Genomic DNA, 16,586 nt, shown 5'->3' on the forward strand with positions numbered 1-16,586 from the left:
GTTATGTGCGATTGAAATTCTTCCTTTTCTTCTTAGTGTTTTCATCGATAAGTTTTGGTTTCCGCTGATGAGTAGATTACATTATTGTCTTTTATTTTAGCATATCACATAAGTTGTTGAATCTACAAGTAAAAATATACATCCTACATTGCAGGGCTTCCATAGAGAGACTCGGCATGGTGGAAAGTTGTGTTTATTTCTCATGCAACCTCTCTCTCAACCTTGTTTTTTATGCCTATAGCTGCTCCTTCATAATAGACTCCCTTTGTCTCAAATCACTCAATTCCTTTCTCATTTCAATGACTTTCTCCTCCATGAGGCCCACATATTCCACATTCTTGGATTTGGAAATTTGCATCCACCTATGGGTTCTGCCTCTCTCTCTCTCTCCAGCTCATAGAGGAGTGGGATTGCAAAATTTCTAGGGATAATCCTTCCTCCAATAAATTTGTAGTAGGACCCCAAGCTAGGCTATGGATCAGGCTCTTGGAGCTCTTGGAGGTCCTTTCCAACTAACTTTGAGGTGGCTTCTTCTTTTTGTAGCTCATTTTTCTACTCCTATAGCTTCCCATGTTCCTCCTGTAGCGAACTCTTCCTCTCCTGTAGCAAACCCTATCTCTCTTATAGCTTCTCTTCTTCTGCTTGCTAAAAGGCAACTTGTATCCTGGGTTTCTTGAAGGTCACTGACCTAGTGGTGGGCCTACCCACATATGCTACATGTGACTTGGTTTTGGTTTTAGGAGAAGTGACCTCCTCAATATTTCCCTCACTGGGTCCTACTTCTTCCTTTTTACTTAGTCATTCATCAATAATGATAGTGTCCCTTGTGGGAGTTTGTGATTTCCCTTGTCTAATTCTGGTGCTTTTCCTGGTTCTGAAATACAGGGGACCTTGTCTTGGTTTCCAACTATTGGGCTTGAAAGGTGTGCCCAATGTAGCCAATGTTTCATCTTCTTCTTGTTCAGTGTCCCCTAGATATAGACTTGTTTGATGTGGTTGTTTCTCTGCTTCTTGGGGTTTAGAAGTATACTTAGGGCTTACTTTTCCTTCTACTTGTTTCTTCCCCTCTTCTCATTTAATTTATGATTCTCTTTCCTCTGTCTCTATTTCCTCCTCTTCCTCTTTTTTTCTTTCCTCTTTTTCTATTTTTGCTACCTCTTCCTCTCTTTTTTCTCCTTCTTCTTCCTTTGTTTTTCCTTCTTTACCACCAGTGCTAGAGGCTGGGGTTTCTCGAGGTGTGATGGCTTGGGTTTTTATGAAATTTTCCCTATCCATGTCCACAAATTTAGTCCATAGAAGAAGGTTCCTTAAGTGGCTCAAAACATCCATCACAATTAACTTGATGAGGCCACAGTGAGCTAAGTGTTAGTGCCTTCCTTCCCTCAACTGACTCATCTCTATGATTAGCCGTAGGACGAAATGGGGAACATTAAGTCTTTGAGGGAGAGGTGATTATGCCTTGAATCTCAACTCATGGAGCAATATGAAGTGGTAGGCATAAAAAACACTCAATCTCCCTTCACAAGATATATACGAATCAAGGGTCTTCTGTAAGATATTTGGTGCTAGAAACTCCATGTTTATTGCTTTGATTTCTAAAGTATCATTGGAAAAATCGTTTATGGATTATAGGTGAATGTCACTATGAAATATTTCCTACAAAATGATCTCGAAGATTAGTGCAATGTCGCTAAAGGATGCCCTGTCAAAATATATTGCACCAGGACAATTTGGGTTCTTAAAAAAACGACAAATACAAGATGTAGTGGCGATTGCACATAAATCTATGCACTCCATTTAGGTGAAAAAGAAGAATGATTTATTATTAAAATTAGACCTGATTAAAGCTTATGAATGTGTTGACTTGTGTTTTCTACAAGTGATCCTACACAAGATTAGTCTCTCAGTGGAGATAGTCAATTGGATTACGACTTGTATCACCTTTGTAAACTTTGTAGTATTGATTAGTGGGGTGCCTTCTTGGATTTTCAAGGCCTCTAGGGGTTTGAGACAAGGATGTTCTTTATCCCCTCTTTTATTTTTACTAGTTATTGATGGGATGAGCATAATGATTTATGAGGCTCATCTCCAAGGTTATTTCTTGGTGTTGCAGATCACCAAAAATATTTCCATCACACATTTAATATTTGTGGATGATCTCTTATTTCTTGGGAAGGCTTCTGCTGGGGAATGGAAATATTTATACCAGATTATCTCTTCTTTTGGTCATGCCTTTGGATTTTATACGATCCATGTAAAATCTATGTTAACCGATGCAACATTGGAGCTGAACATTGTTGATATATTTGTTTTCGAGGTAGTCCTAATAGATTTGGTATTCAAATACATCAATTTCCATCTGAAATCAAATAATTATGGCAACAGAGACCGGGGTTGGGTAATTGAATTTTTTGATTGGAGATTATAAAATTGGTCTCTAAAGTGGTGGACCCTAAATGGCAAGTTAATTCCAGTTCATTTGGTCTTGTAGAGTATCACCTCTTATTAGATGCATCTATATTTATTGCCTCGCAATATCATCAAGTGGATTAATTCTATTATTTCTAATTTTATCTAGGTTGGTTCCAACATTGTAAAAAAAAATCATATGGTTCAGTTGGAAGATATATCCAAGATGAAAGAGGATGGTGGATAGGGTATAATTAATATTGAGAAGTTTAGTTGGGCTTCGGGGGTGAAGAGCATATGGCATGCATTATGCAAAAATGGCATTTGAAAATGTATTATAAAGGAGATATATCAAAGGAATATGTCTATAGCTGAGTGGATAAAGGCAGAGGCCCGAGAACCTTGCTTAGTTTCATACATATGGAATGGTTTGATGAAAATTAGACATTGGTTGATTGGGAACTTAAGATGGGAGATTGAATTGGGCACGTTATTGGAGATTGGGCTGGAATATCCCATTCGAGGATTCAATGGTGATCATACATTGCCTATAACACTCATTCGAAATATCCATAATACGGGAATATATTATTTAAATCATATCCAAGTGGCATATGATCCTATTTTTCAATATCCATCCTCGGTATGCTCTCAAGATTTGGGTCTTTTTGGGGAAATGGTTGTGTGTTGGTACATGTACATACAAAACTTATCTATGGAGGGTATGATCATATTAAGGGATAAGGAAGACATTTTCACATGGGATAGCAAGATTCAATAGGGACTGATCTTTGTAAAGGAGGCTTATAGGTATATCACACATGTTCAATAGTGTCCTATAGATTGCGGGTGGTTTAGAAAATATTGGGATTGGAAAATTCCTCTAAAGCTAAAATGTTTTGGTTGGCCGGTCAGGCGAAATAAATATTAACCTGAGATAATTTATGTCACAGGGTTTTATTGGACTGGGCAGGTGTGTATTATGTAGGGTTGCACTTGAGGGCATGGCACATCTTATTGCTAAATTGTCCATTTGCGGTATCCATATGGATTGCAGTGTTGAACATTTTAAATATATTTGTTGGTTGCAATACAACATTTGTGGATTCTTGTATTTAGGACTATAAGATGGGCTACAATGACCATCTATCTCTTACTTTCTATCTTATGTCGGGCATTTGGAGGTGTAGAGATGCTTGCATTTTTGAAAATATTTCACTGGACGTAAAGCGAATATGCATTATGATTTGTTCATACTTCAACGTGATTGGATCTGTGGCCAACAAGGGACAACTGAGATGCATCAAACTTATGGATATCTAGTTAAAATACTCAAAAGGGTTTTTCGATAGCGCTGCGAATATGAATATATATCGCAGCAGGGCATACATTGTTTGAAAGTCTAGTCAATACTTTTATTTTTGTTGGAATATTGGGGAGGGCTCCAACACTAGGGCGGAGATCATTGCACTCTGGGGTGTATTATATTGCACTAAATGGTTATCCATTAAGTTGATCGATGTATTTGGTGACGCCAAAGTGATTATTGAATGGCCTGCAGAGAATATTCCCTTTGATCCTCCTATGTTTTCCTATTAGATGAAAAGGATTAGGAAGATGATTGGTTTGTTTGGTGGGTTGACATTCACCCATATTTTGCAAGAACATAATGGAATTGTTGATGCTCTATCTAAAGTTGGTCATAGATAACATCATGAGAAGATCATCTACTCTGCTTTCATCATTGAAAATTATCATGCGACTAGGAAAATCCACTTTCCATGAGTACGTTTTTGCAAAATGGGGACCTTTTTGTTTTTATTTCCATAATCAGAACTAACTATTTCTCTTTAAGTTGTAGTGAACATATATGTAATTTCTATTATTTTGGAATGTCTTTATAACATATGCTACATGGGATACATGGACTATATTATTAACAAGGTCTTCTTTAGAGAATGGTGTTATTGATATGAAAGTCAATTGGTTTATATATATATATATTGAATTTGTGTAGCTATGGTCACTTAAATTTTGAATATTGAATTAAAAATATTCATTTTCATTGATTAGTTCTTGGAAGAATTAATATGAGACATGTTCTTCATGTTAGATTTGAAAGAGAATTTCAAAATTCTAATTTTGAATTTTTAGCTTCAAACTAGTCAAGTCGACCATCCCTCAAGTCAAGTCGGCCCCAGTGTAGAGACACCCATTCGCAAAGGCAGAACAATATATAAAGAGCATTCGATCTCATCAAGGCACAATTCAACCACACATAAGCAACAATTCTAGGAAGTTTTCAAGTGGCATATTTTGGGAATGTCCAAATTCTAGGCATATTATGGGAGGCCAAAATTCGACCTAGGCAAATAAAAAATGGTCAAATATTGAAGGGAAAAATTTCGACTTGAGTAGAGAGTTCTTTGACCAAGTTTGACCATAACTTGTTGGACAATTTAATCCCATAGTTGACTAACTACATTAAAAGGGTCAAATATTGAAGGGCAAAATTTTCACTTGAGTAGAGAGTTCTTTGACCAAGTTTGACCATAACTTGTTGGACAATTTAATCTCATAGTTGACTAACTACATTAAAAGGGTCAAATATTGAATGGTGCAATTTTGACTTGAGTAGAGAGTTCTTTGACCAAGTTTGACCATAACTTGTTGGACAATTTAATCTCATAGTTGACTAATTATATTAAAAAATTATCGAAGGAAAAAGTTGTTGGTTTTTTCCCCAAATGGATTTTTAGGGTAAATTTGTTTTCTTTATGCATTGTGGTCTCTACTATCTTGTGGTTTTATGGTTGAATTTCTAAAGTGTAATTATTTAATAATAAACTGGAATTTCTTAAAAGTTGTTGGGTTTTTCCCCAAGTGAGATTTTTTAGGGTAAATGTGTTTTCTTTGTGCATTGTGATCTCTACTATCCTTGTGCTTTTATGGTTGAATTTCTAAAGTGTAATTGTTTTATAATAAATTGGAATTTGTTAAAAAAAATCTACATCATAATACTTTTGCATTCTAATGTCATACAAAAATAAATCATAATCTTATTTTCTACAACTTATATGTAACAACTACTTCATGCATATTTTGGATTTAGGGACTGAAATTCTACATCAACTACTTTTTTTTGGAAAAAAAGAATGACAGTTTTTATTTCAGAGATAAGAAAATCAGATATTGAATGTACTCATTACTACATTTGATTATGAATTTTTTATTTTCAATATATATAATATATTGAAAGTTAATGAAAATTGTAGCAATTTGTAAATTTTTACTAGTTATTGTGATTATTTTATTTTTTCCCTTCACAAATTTCACTTAATTGATATTTTAAGAAAAACATTAGTTAAGAGACATTTAATACATCTCTTAATAAACATTCAGTGTTTATAATCTCAATTTTAGCGTTTAATTTAATTTAATTTTTTCCCTTGACAAATTTCACTTAATTGATATTTTAAGAAAAACACTAGTTAAGAAACAATTAATACTTCTCTTAATCAATATTGAGTGTCTATAATCACAATTTTAGTGTGCTAATATGATTTCACCTATTAATAGATGTTTATGGAATTTTTTTTGGACAATGAGTAAATACTTTTAACATGTGCATTGAAAAAGTTCATTTCCATGTTTTAAAATCCATTCACATCATTCAGTGTCTATAATCACAATTTTAGTGTGCTAATATGATTTCACACCTATTGATAGATGTTTATGGATTTTTTTTTTGGACAATGAGTAAATACTTTTAACATGTGCATTGACAAATTTCATTCCATGTTTTAAAATCCATTCACATGAAAGAAAGCAATAATATAATATTATAGGTAAATTTTGTTACCCATAGTTGAAATTTTAAGTGGTTTAAATTTGTAAATATCATTTAAATTCAGAATTTGTGAAATTCTTTGACTATATTCTTAATGTGTTTCAATCTTTGGTGAAATAGAAAATAATGTCAAATAACCCAAATTAAAATGTTGATGCTTCTCACTACTTGAGTCATACATAGAATGTAATTAAAGAAACATTGACTCTCACATTGAATGTTAATATTGTTGAATGTAATTATTTCGCACATAAAAGCTATTGTGAAAAAGCAATAACCTTTCTCTGTCATTAAAAAACCGTAATCAAAGTGTTGATGCTTCTCACTGCTTGAGTCCTACAAAGAATGTAATTAAAAAAACATTGACTCTCACCATGGATGCCAATATTGTTGAATGTAATTATTTTGCACGTAGAAATTATTGAGAAAAATCAATAACCGTACTTTTTTGCATGTCGTTAAAGAGAAAGCACATAATGTTGACATTATCTATTCCAGATATTTATTTTTACGAATGTTCATAATATTTTTTTGTCAAAAAAATATATTCAATATTTTAGTTGAAAAATGAACTCGTTAAGTGTTTGCATCACTATCTTAATTGAAAATGGAATACATTCTTTACCTCAAAAACCAACATACACACTATATCCATCACTAGATCAACGAGGAATTGTCAAAGCTACCAAAAAAAATTGAACTAGCTAAACAAGAGTAGAGACCAAAGTAGCACTCATTACATTTTTAGAAAATATAGTTGCATTCTCTTCGAGAGATTATTCCTCTAGTAGCAAATTCTTTTCTAACTAATTTATAAGAAAACTAATTATATATACCATGTGTAAAATCTTAAAACAAAAATAACTATATAACTAAAATTCAATGTGATTCACCATCTACTCAAGTAAAAATAATGTAACTAAATATTAGGAAAAAGTTCACGATAAAAAAGATATTTAATCTAATAATAAAAAAATAAATAAATGAATTGGAAATTTGAGCTTCACCATCTACTCAAGTAAAGTAAAAAAAAAGACTAATTATAGTTTGTTTATCTCAACTTCTTGTTCCTCCAATGAGACTCTGCTCTCATCATCAAGAATCTTTCAAAAGTTTTGAAACTGATTACCGAGAATGATATTTTGTATTAACCATTGTTCCAAGGTCGATTTGGAAATATAAGCATTACCAATCGATGAAAGATTCGAAGCCATTAAAAAGCAGGGAAGGTGGAATTGGAACAAATGACCATATTGCGGATGGAATTTATAATCTCTGGTTTCATAGACCAGCGTCTTATCCATTAATTAATTAGTCTAATAACCAAAAAAAATCTAATTTATTCCATTTTCCTCTGGCTTCCTCCCACACGTTGTCTAATTCGTTTCATCTGTTGCGGGTGGTTCACTTCCGAGTGGGTTCTAAGCTGCTAACTTTGATTCGGGAACCAGAAGTGATTCACTACTCACATCGATCTACATCTATCGCAATTGCCTGAACTGTAGATCGCAAAAGAACTTAACTCTTTGGAAAAGATCTATGTGACCCTGTAGAACGATGTGCACCCCATATCCACGGCTCATTGCGTTCGTTCCTCTAGCCTTTGCTGCTATATCAAAATATCTCGCTGGACGACAAAAAAATTAGTGAATAGGTTTATTATAGCAAAATGAGAGAGAGAGTTAGCAACATATAATTCCAAAAAAATAAATGAGTAAAACTGATTTGATAAATCTGATTTGCTACCAGTTTTAATTGATGAGCAATTTGTAGAAGGGCCAAAGTTTGTCGCCTGGATTTGATCGTTCATCCACTACATAGTGAGATATAAGTCTCTCGAAACCTGCAAGTCAAGAAATTTTGAATTTTTTTTCATTGCACATTAAGGAGAGTAAACAGAGCTTTACACTCTTTCATTGTTTGATTCTTGTGAGTTTTGAAACCTGCCAAATGAATCCTACCACTCATGCGATCCCATCGTTGATAGGGGCTGTTGAAATAACAGGAGGGAACATTCCTGTTGATGTTGCCAATTCTATCTCACTAAAAATTTCAATGAGATGTGAGGATTTGCACAAGCAAAGCAAAGCAAAGCCAGGCCATCGTCCAGCAGCACCCAACCCAAAAGAGGAAGAAACACACCAGGAAGCCAACCTCCGAGGCATGGGCATTCATGTACGCGCGCACAAAATCCAAATTCAAATTTCAAATAGAGACACTGAAGGGACGATAGGCCAGTGGCGCGGCAGGTTGAAAATTCAAAATTTAGATTTCACATGGGAGTATGCAATAATAAATTAGAAGTACTGTAGCACTGTCATTGCTTGCAAAAAAAATCAAGGGACAGGCACGTCTTGTCGGTGTTTCGGTGGAAACTCGAGACCTTTCCCAACCAGAAAACTGTCACGTTATATATGCCATGTATGTATGGTGAGACTGCTATGGGGTGCATTAAATGCTCGATAGTAGGCTGGTTAGCTCTTGCCTTCTGGTAGGCTCTGCAGTTGGGAGCAACGGTACAATTTGAGAGTGTTGAGGCTCGTCAACCCGGCAAGTGATTCTTGTAGGTTCTGTAGCTCGGAGCAATCATCCAAGCGGAGTATATTTTGAGGCTCGTCAACCCGCCAAGTGATTCTGGTAGGCTCTGCAGCTGAGAGCAGCCATCCAAGTCAAGAGTTTCCAGGCTCGTCATCCCGCCAAGTGATTCTGGTAAGCTCTGCAGCTGGGAGCAGTTATTCATGCCGAGAGTTCCGAGGCTCGTCAACCCGCCAAGTGATTCTAGTAGGCTCTGCAGCTGGGAGTAGCCGTCCAAGTTGAGAATTTTGAGGCTCGTCAACCCGCCAAGTGATTCTGGTAGGCTCTGCAGCTGGGAGCAGCGGTCCATGCTGAGAGTTTTGAGGCTCGTCAACCTACCAAGTGATTCTGGTAGGCTCTGCAGCTGGGAGCAGCGGTCCAAGCTGAGAGTTTTGAGGCTCGTCAACCGGCCAAGTGATTCTGGTAGGCTCTGCAGTCGGGAGCAGCGGTCAAAGTAGAGATTTTCTAGGCTCGTCAACCCGCCAAGTGATTCTGGTAGGCTCTACAGCTGGGAGCAGCTATTCATGTTGAGAGTTCGGAGGCTCGTCAACCCACCAAGTGAATCTGGTAGGCTTTGCAGCTGGGAGCAGTGGTTCATGTTGAGAGTTCAGAGGCTCGTCAACCCGCCAAGTGATTCTGGTAGGCTCTGTAGCCGGGAGCAACCGCACAATAAGAGAGTTTCAAGGCTCGTCAACCCGCCAAGTAGGTTCTGCAGCTAGGAGCAGTGGTTCATGCCGAGAGTTCGGAGGTTCTTTAAATTGCCAAAGGAAGTTGGCGGCGACTTAATCTCTGAACGACCCAGTAACTTAAAGTAATTCAAGGACTGCAGACTACAAAATTCATCTGGCAAGATATTCAAACCAAAATATTCATATCCGCTATTGTGCAAGACAATTTTTTCGAGATAATTCAACCTTTCAATGGACTTTGGGATATTGAGAACCCGACCATAAATTTCCAACTCCCTAATCTGCACAGGTGCTTTCAATTTCATATTTTAAATTGGGCTTGACACTGGAAGGGACAATTTCTGTAAATTTTGCTGGAGAAAGTAAATTTTTATAATAAAGGTCAATTGAAAAATGCAAAACTGTAGACAAGGAAAACAAAATCACATAATTACATGGCATTCATCTGCCCAGATTGTTTCAAACTCCTTCGCCTTTATTTGTAAAACTCTTAAATTTTTCATTAAAATCCATGAAGGCAGGGAGGCGTATGGACAGTTAATCCAGTGGAGCCATATTAGTTCTGGTGGCTGAGCAGCATTCAATATGCTTTCCACACAATCACCTTCTGCCGCAAGAAGCTGCAACCTGCCCGTGAGTTCCACAAGGCTTTTGAAATGTTGTGGAGACCATTTTGGGCCATCACTCGGAACAATGCTAATTCCACGCACCTAAAACACGATTGATCGATATTTATGCAAATTAGATGATAAACTCAAAATTTACAGACAATTCACACAATACCGGCACTTCAAAATTTGATATCAGAACATTATTTTCATTGTCACTCTAAAGCTTCAAAATACGTACAGGTGAGTGCTGATAAAGAAGGTTTTCAGTTGGACGCAAAATACGACGCCAAGAGTCTGGAGGCTCTTTCTCCACCAGGTATCTCCCCATATCCCTGAGGTGGTCATGCATTCTTATTTGATTGTTGTCACTTACCTCTACGAGACAACTATTTTGTAGATTCTGAAAACCAAACTCTCCTTCCCAGCCAGATCTGTCCCATATTCTTATCGCTGTGTCTCTGTCTTTGTGTAGAAAGAAACAATCAAGGTCTAAGAATATGTTCTTCTCCTGTTGGTCCAGACCATCATAGCTAATCTTGAGCCTGCTTTGGATATCTGTGGGAAGTAATTTGGAGATTTTGCGCAATTCGGCTTCCCAGTATTTCAACTGTGTTTGACCATGCATATGCGCCCCAAGCACCATGAGAGATAACAGCAATCCATCGCAGGTTTTCAAAAACAAACTAACTACTTCAAAACCTACATGTGGATGAGATTGGTGAAAGGCGTGGCAGCAGAAGATCTCTTTCGACTGTTGTGGATCTAGTCCTGTGAGCTTGTATATGCACGACTCTACAATTCCCCATATTATAAGAACATCCATATTACGAGAGGTAACTAAAATCAAGCTATCGGATGCAAGGACATCCTTAGCTCGTGAAAGTAATGCATTCGTTTTGTTAATATCATCTACATCATCTAAAATGATGATAGCTTTAGAAGCTGCGAGATAGCTACTCAGCATCTCTATACCTTCATCGATGTTGTTTATCTGCCTATTCCATTCAGCCAAGTCCTTAAGAAGCTGACTCTGTAAAGAAATTAAAGGTTTGTCTCTAACATCAAATAAAAAACAAGATCTATTGAAATGTGATCTCCGACGGTTAAATATTTCTTTTGCGAGGGTTGTTTTACCAACCCCTCCAAGTCCTACAATTCCTATAACTCTGGTATGCTCGCTTTGCTCCTGCAAACACATTTTCCTTTGAAAATCTCCTGCTTTATGTTCCAAAGCGATTGGATATTTGGAAACAGGGAGTTTTCTCGGAAACTTTTTCAACACTACTTCCACGACCTTTTCAAGGAGTTGTTGCTCCTGCTGCTCGTCACTAAACAAGGTTAAGAGTACAATTACCAGTCAGAAATGCATACATAGAATGTAATAAACGCATCAATCTAACAAATTAAAGACCAGATTATGAGGGAGAGTATGAGGCCTAACCCATTATACTTCTCGAGTTCAAAACGGCTTATATCAGTAGCATCATAAAGAGCCTGCCTTCATTTTCTGATGGTGTCAGACTCGTATCGTGGATTTTTATGTTGATGATAGTCAAACGTTTTCTTCTCTTGGAGCTTCTGTAGAGCTCAATCATACAATCCATCACTAAACCATAGGTCACCATTGAGTGCATCTTTGTTGGATACCCTGATGGTGTGAAGGGATACCGACTCTTGATTCCCTCTACGAACAAGCTCATCATTGAGCGAAGCGTCAAATTTGAGGAAAGTCTCTCGCATGCACCTCAATCGCCGCATGCAGACACCTTTTATCTACCTCATGTCCGAGATGATGACTCAGTACACTCAGATGCAGATATAGAGCATGCAGATGTCGAGGTAGAGCATGCAGATGCAGAGACAGAGTCTTCAGAGACAGATCTAGTACATGAAAATGATGATCCACATCCAAGTCGAGATCAGGCTTCCAACAGTGAATCATATTCCCCTGTCATAAATCAGAGAACAAGGAGCTTACGTGAGATATATGCACAAGACCACCCAACTGCTAGAAATGGTCTTGTGGGGGATAATTCTGATCTGCAGAGGACTAGCTCAGAGTTTATTGAGCCTCCTCTTCTCCTCACTGTCACTGAACCATCGCCATCTTGGCATTGTCATTTGGTTCAGTCTTCTGATCCACAGTCTTATGTTGAGGCCGTTGGGCATCCATATTGGGAGTTCGCCATGGAGGAGGAGTATAACTCCCTCCTCGAGAACCAGACTTGGGATCTGGTCCCCCTTCCTTCAGGAAGGAAACTTTTCCAATGCAAATGGGTCTACAGGACCAAGAGTGTTGTAGATGGGAAAATCACCAGACGGAAAGCGAGGCTAGTAGCTAAAGGCTTCCAACAAGTGCATGGCATTGATTATGACGAGACCTTTGCTCCAGTAGCAAATATGGATTCCATACGCCTTACACTTGCCATTGCGGCTGCCCAGGGATGGGAAGTACATCAAATGGATGTGAAGAATGCCTTTCTTCACGGAGACCTATCAGAGGAGATTTACATGGAGCAGCCACATGGTTTCATTCAGGATTCATCTTTGGTCTGCAGACTGAAGAAATCTCTCTACGGCCTTAAGCAGGCCCCGAGAGCTTGGTATGTGAAGATGGATTCTTTTCTCTTATCACAAAACTTTGAAAGATGTAAGTCTGATCCAAATGTTTACATGCTCAGGACACATGATTCTCTTCTTATCTTAGTTTTGTATGTGGATGATCTCCTAATCACCGGCAACTCAACTTTAGCCATTGCTACAGTCAAGAGGGCCTTGCATGATAGGTTCTTGATGACGGACATGGGTCCATTACACTTCTTTCTTGGTCTTGAGATCAGCCAGGATGCCACAGGCATCAAACTCTCTCAGGATAAGTGTGCATGGGATCTCCTCGAGAGATTTTGCATGACTGACTACAAGCCAGCACCGACTCCTTTTCTGTATGGGGTCAGCCTTGAGGATGGAGGTGACACTCCATTAGTTGACAGCACTCTCTACCGACAGCTAGTGGGGAGCTTATTGTACCTCACCCACTCCAGACCAGATCTCTCATATGCAGTAGGGGCAGTTTCCAGATACATGCAGGAGCCACATGAGCTACACTGGAATGCTGCCAAGCGCATCCTCCGATATGTGCAGGGCACCATCACCTTCGGGATTCACTATGCAGCAGACACTGCATTGAATCTCCATGGCTTCACAAATTCTGATTGGGTGGGAGACAACATTGATCGCAAGTCCACCTTCGAATATTCACTTAGTCTAGGATCTAGCCCTATCTGTTGGTCGAGCAAGAAGCAGGCTGCTATTACTCTCTCTTCAGCTGAGGCCGAGTAAGAAGCAGGCTGCTATTGCTCTCTCTTCAGATGAGGCCGAGTATATAGGAGTAGTCAACATCACCATTCAGGCTCTGTGCCTATAGCACTTCGTCACTGAGTTGGGCGTCCAGTTCCACCAGCCCAAATTGTCATCTGGTGTGACAACCAGAGCACTCTCAAATTTTGCAGGGATCCAGTACAGTGGCAATGGACGAAGCACATTGAGATCCATATGCACTACATCAGAGACTTGGTATATGATCGGGTCGTTGATTTGCAGTTCTGTCCTTCAGCAAAACAGACTGCAGACATCTTCACCAAGACATTCACTGAGCAGAAGTTTTGCTCTCTACGCGATCGTCTTGGAGTGAAGGACACATTTGCTTAGCAACTGTTTTTTTCTTCCTCTTTTCTTTTGATTACATTGTATTTTGAGGGGGGGTTTTCCCACGAGGTTTTCCCTCTTTCCTCAATTTTAGTACAAGTTGCACTGTATTTTGGGTGACCTTTGGCCTTAGTTTCCAGGGCCCATTTTCTATTTTTCCCCATAGTGGTGTTCAGGGGGGGTGTTGGAACTACTACACACCTACATGCGGACTCTTAGTTAGAGCATGGGACTACATGCAAGATTCCTTTTGCATGATTTACTCCTTGATTTTCTCCTTCTTTAACTCCACAACTGGTTAGTTCTTCTGCATGATTTACTCCCTGATTTGCTCCTTCTTTCACTCCGCAACTCGCTAGTTATCTCTTAAACTTGTTGTAGGTGTTGAGTCTTCTCATTGATTACCACTATGGTGCATTACCTTGGGATCTTCACCCAGTAATGCTATATCATGAGCATTGTAACCTATTTTCTAATGAACCATTATTTTCTTGTTTGGATTTTCTTTTAGTGTTTTTGTTCTGCAAAGCTGTGTGTTCAACCTTTACTAGCTAGATTCATCTGTGCAGGTTTTCTAACATATTTACATCCATCACTCCACCTAAGATCGGATGGCTTGACACCGTAGAAGATAGGAATGATCGGTGCCCTCGAGTCGAACATCAACAAGAGTTCGTTCAAGCACCACACCAATTCTGCATAGCCGGGAGAGAAAATAGCAATGTGAACAGAGGCTATTCGAATAGCACCTTCGATTTGACAAGTTAGGCCATCTCCCTCTCGCAATTCTTCAATGTCCAAAAATGGTCTGAGACCGTGTTTGCAAAGGCGATTGTAGAGATCAGTGGCAAAGGGTTTCTTGCAATCTGGACCGGGATGATTAATAAAAATATCAAAAACATTGTAGTTTTTTTTGGCATAAGAGGTGGATGAGGATGCCATACTATATTCACAGATTGAAATTACAAGATCGTCTGGAGCAAAATGGCTACCAGAAGATGACCCAAGTTACCACTATTCACTTGGCCTTTCTTGCGCTCTGTCTTGCAGCGGATGACGCCAAGTTACCACTAGTTCACTCGGCCTAGGTCGCTCTCTGTCTCTCAAGTACTTGGTAGAAGAAAACCGCTCTGAAATCCGGTAGGCCTCTGGGGTTTCTCAGAAAACAGAGTCCACCCTTTACATTGAACAAAATTTATGACCTCTTTCCTTTAATTTTTACAATTTATTATATAAACGATGCGATGAAAGTGATGCATGTCAGCAATTTCCGCGTTGAGTGCACATGACCTATGGTTTGGTCTACATGAACCGGACTACCATTGGCATGGTACAACATAATGGCGTGTCACAATTTCACATGCAACGTTATTTTCAATAAATTCTAAACTTGATTATTTTGAGAAATTATTTTCTTAACCTTGATTATTTTGAGAAAGTGGAAGGAAATGACCGGAGAAGAGGTTTGAAATTTCATTTTATATGTGTATTGGAAGTATTTTCTTAATCTTATTCTTTTCAGAAAGTGGAAAGGAAAACGACAAGGGAAGTGGCTAGAATTTCGTTTCAATGAAGACGTAGTGCATTAAGCATTCTCACCCAAGCTTTATCTTTAGTGCACCGACCACGTTTGGTGGATCCCGCCGTCGATTGAGTAGACACCACATGTTTCGAAAGTTGGATTATTTTGGTTTCCTAAACCCTTTTTTCTCATATTATGGAGAACCCCCATGGATTGACATAAGGTTGAAAATCACTGTTTTAATAAGTATTTTGATGGGACACTTATTTGTAGGATGAGACTTAATGTTTTTGGGATTTTAAGTGGTACAAATTCAATTTGAAATTAGCAAAAAAATATATACATATTAATTTTTTTTTTACTTTGGCATGTGTAAGTGTTTGTTTGTATTTACCTGAATTTAAAATATAATTTTTTTTAATAAATATAATGTTTTTTTAAATGTTAAATTTATTATTTATTTTCTTATGTATAAAAATAGGTTAATAATCTAATATGTAAAGGTATTTAGTAAAAGTAAAAAATATTTCTTATAAATCATTAAAAAATCATTTTAAGTGATATATTTTTTCTTAATAATTATTTTTACTATCTATTATATTTTATTTATTATATTTGAAAGATAAAGTAATGTTTCTACTTTAGTAATTATATTATTAAATTCTAATTAAATATTAAATCACTAACATGTAAATGGATAGTTACAACTAAATTAAGGTAAACAAACTTGTTCATCAATATTATTCATTTTAAATAATTAAGTTAAAACCATAGTTTTAAAAAGTTTTATATTATCTTTAAGTTTTTAATGTTTAAGTTTCTTCATCATACTTAAAACATTTCATTTTTTTTTAAACTACGACGAGAAGCTTTCTATTAATAAAAAAGGAGGTACATCACACATACACATTATCGATACACACACCATCATAAAAAGAAGAACCATTAACACCCTAAAGAACAACATTACAGAGCTAAAATTAGACCATTATCATTTTCAGTCGACCACGCCACCAAAAGCCAGCCATTGGCCAGGGCAAGTATAAACACAACAAGTATGTACCAAATCTGGTAGTGATCATGCCAACTACCTAAGGTCACAAAGACCTGAAGAAGGAATTACCAGATACAAGAGAAACAACAAACTGCCAGCAAAACAAAAAGAGCCAATAACTAAACAACCCATGAGTGCATGCCACAATTTCCAGAATATCCATTAAGCCCGC

At 37.5% G+C, this 16,586-nt stretch overlaps 1 pseudogene; it reads right to left on the reverse strand.

Annotated features, from left to right (window-relative positions):
• Positions 1-14,780, reverse strand: part of LOC149213357 (disease resistance protein RPV1-like) — a 33,597-nt pseudogene extending 18,817 nt beyond the window's left edge.
• Positions 14,781-16,586: the final 1,806 nt, after the last annotated feature.

Source organism: Pinus tabuliformis, chromosome 1_1 (genome assembly GCF_031772625.1).
Source record: "Pinus tabuliformis cultivar Carrire ecotype Pingquan chromosome 1_1, CPIR1, whole genome shotgun sequence".
Classification (NCBI taxonomy): Eukaryota; Viridiplantae; Streptophyta; class Pinopsida; order Pinales; family Pinaceae; genus Pinus; species Pinus tabuliformis.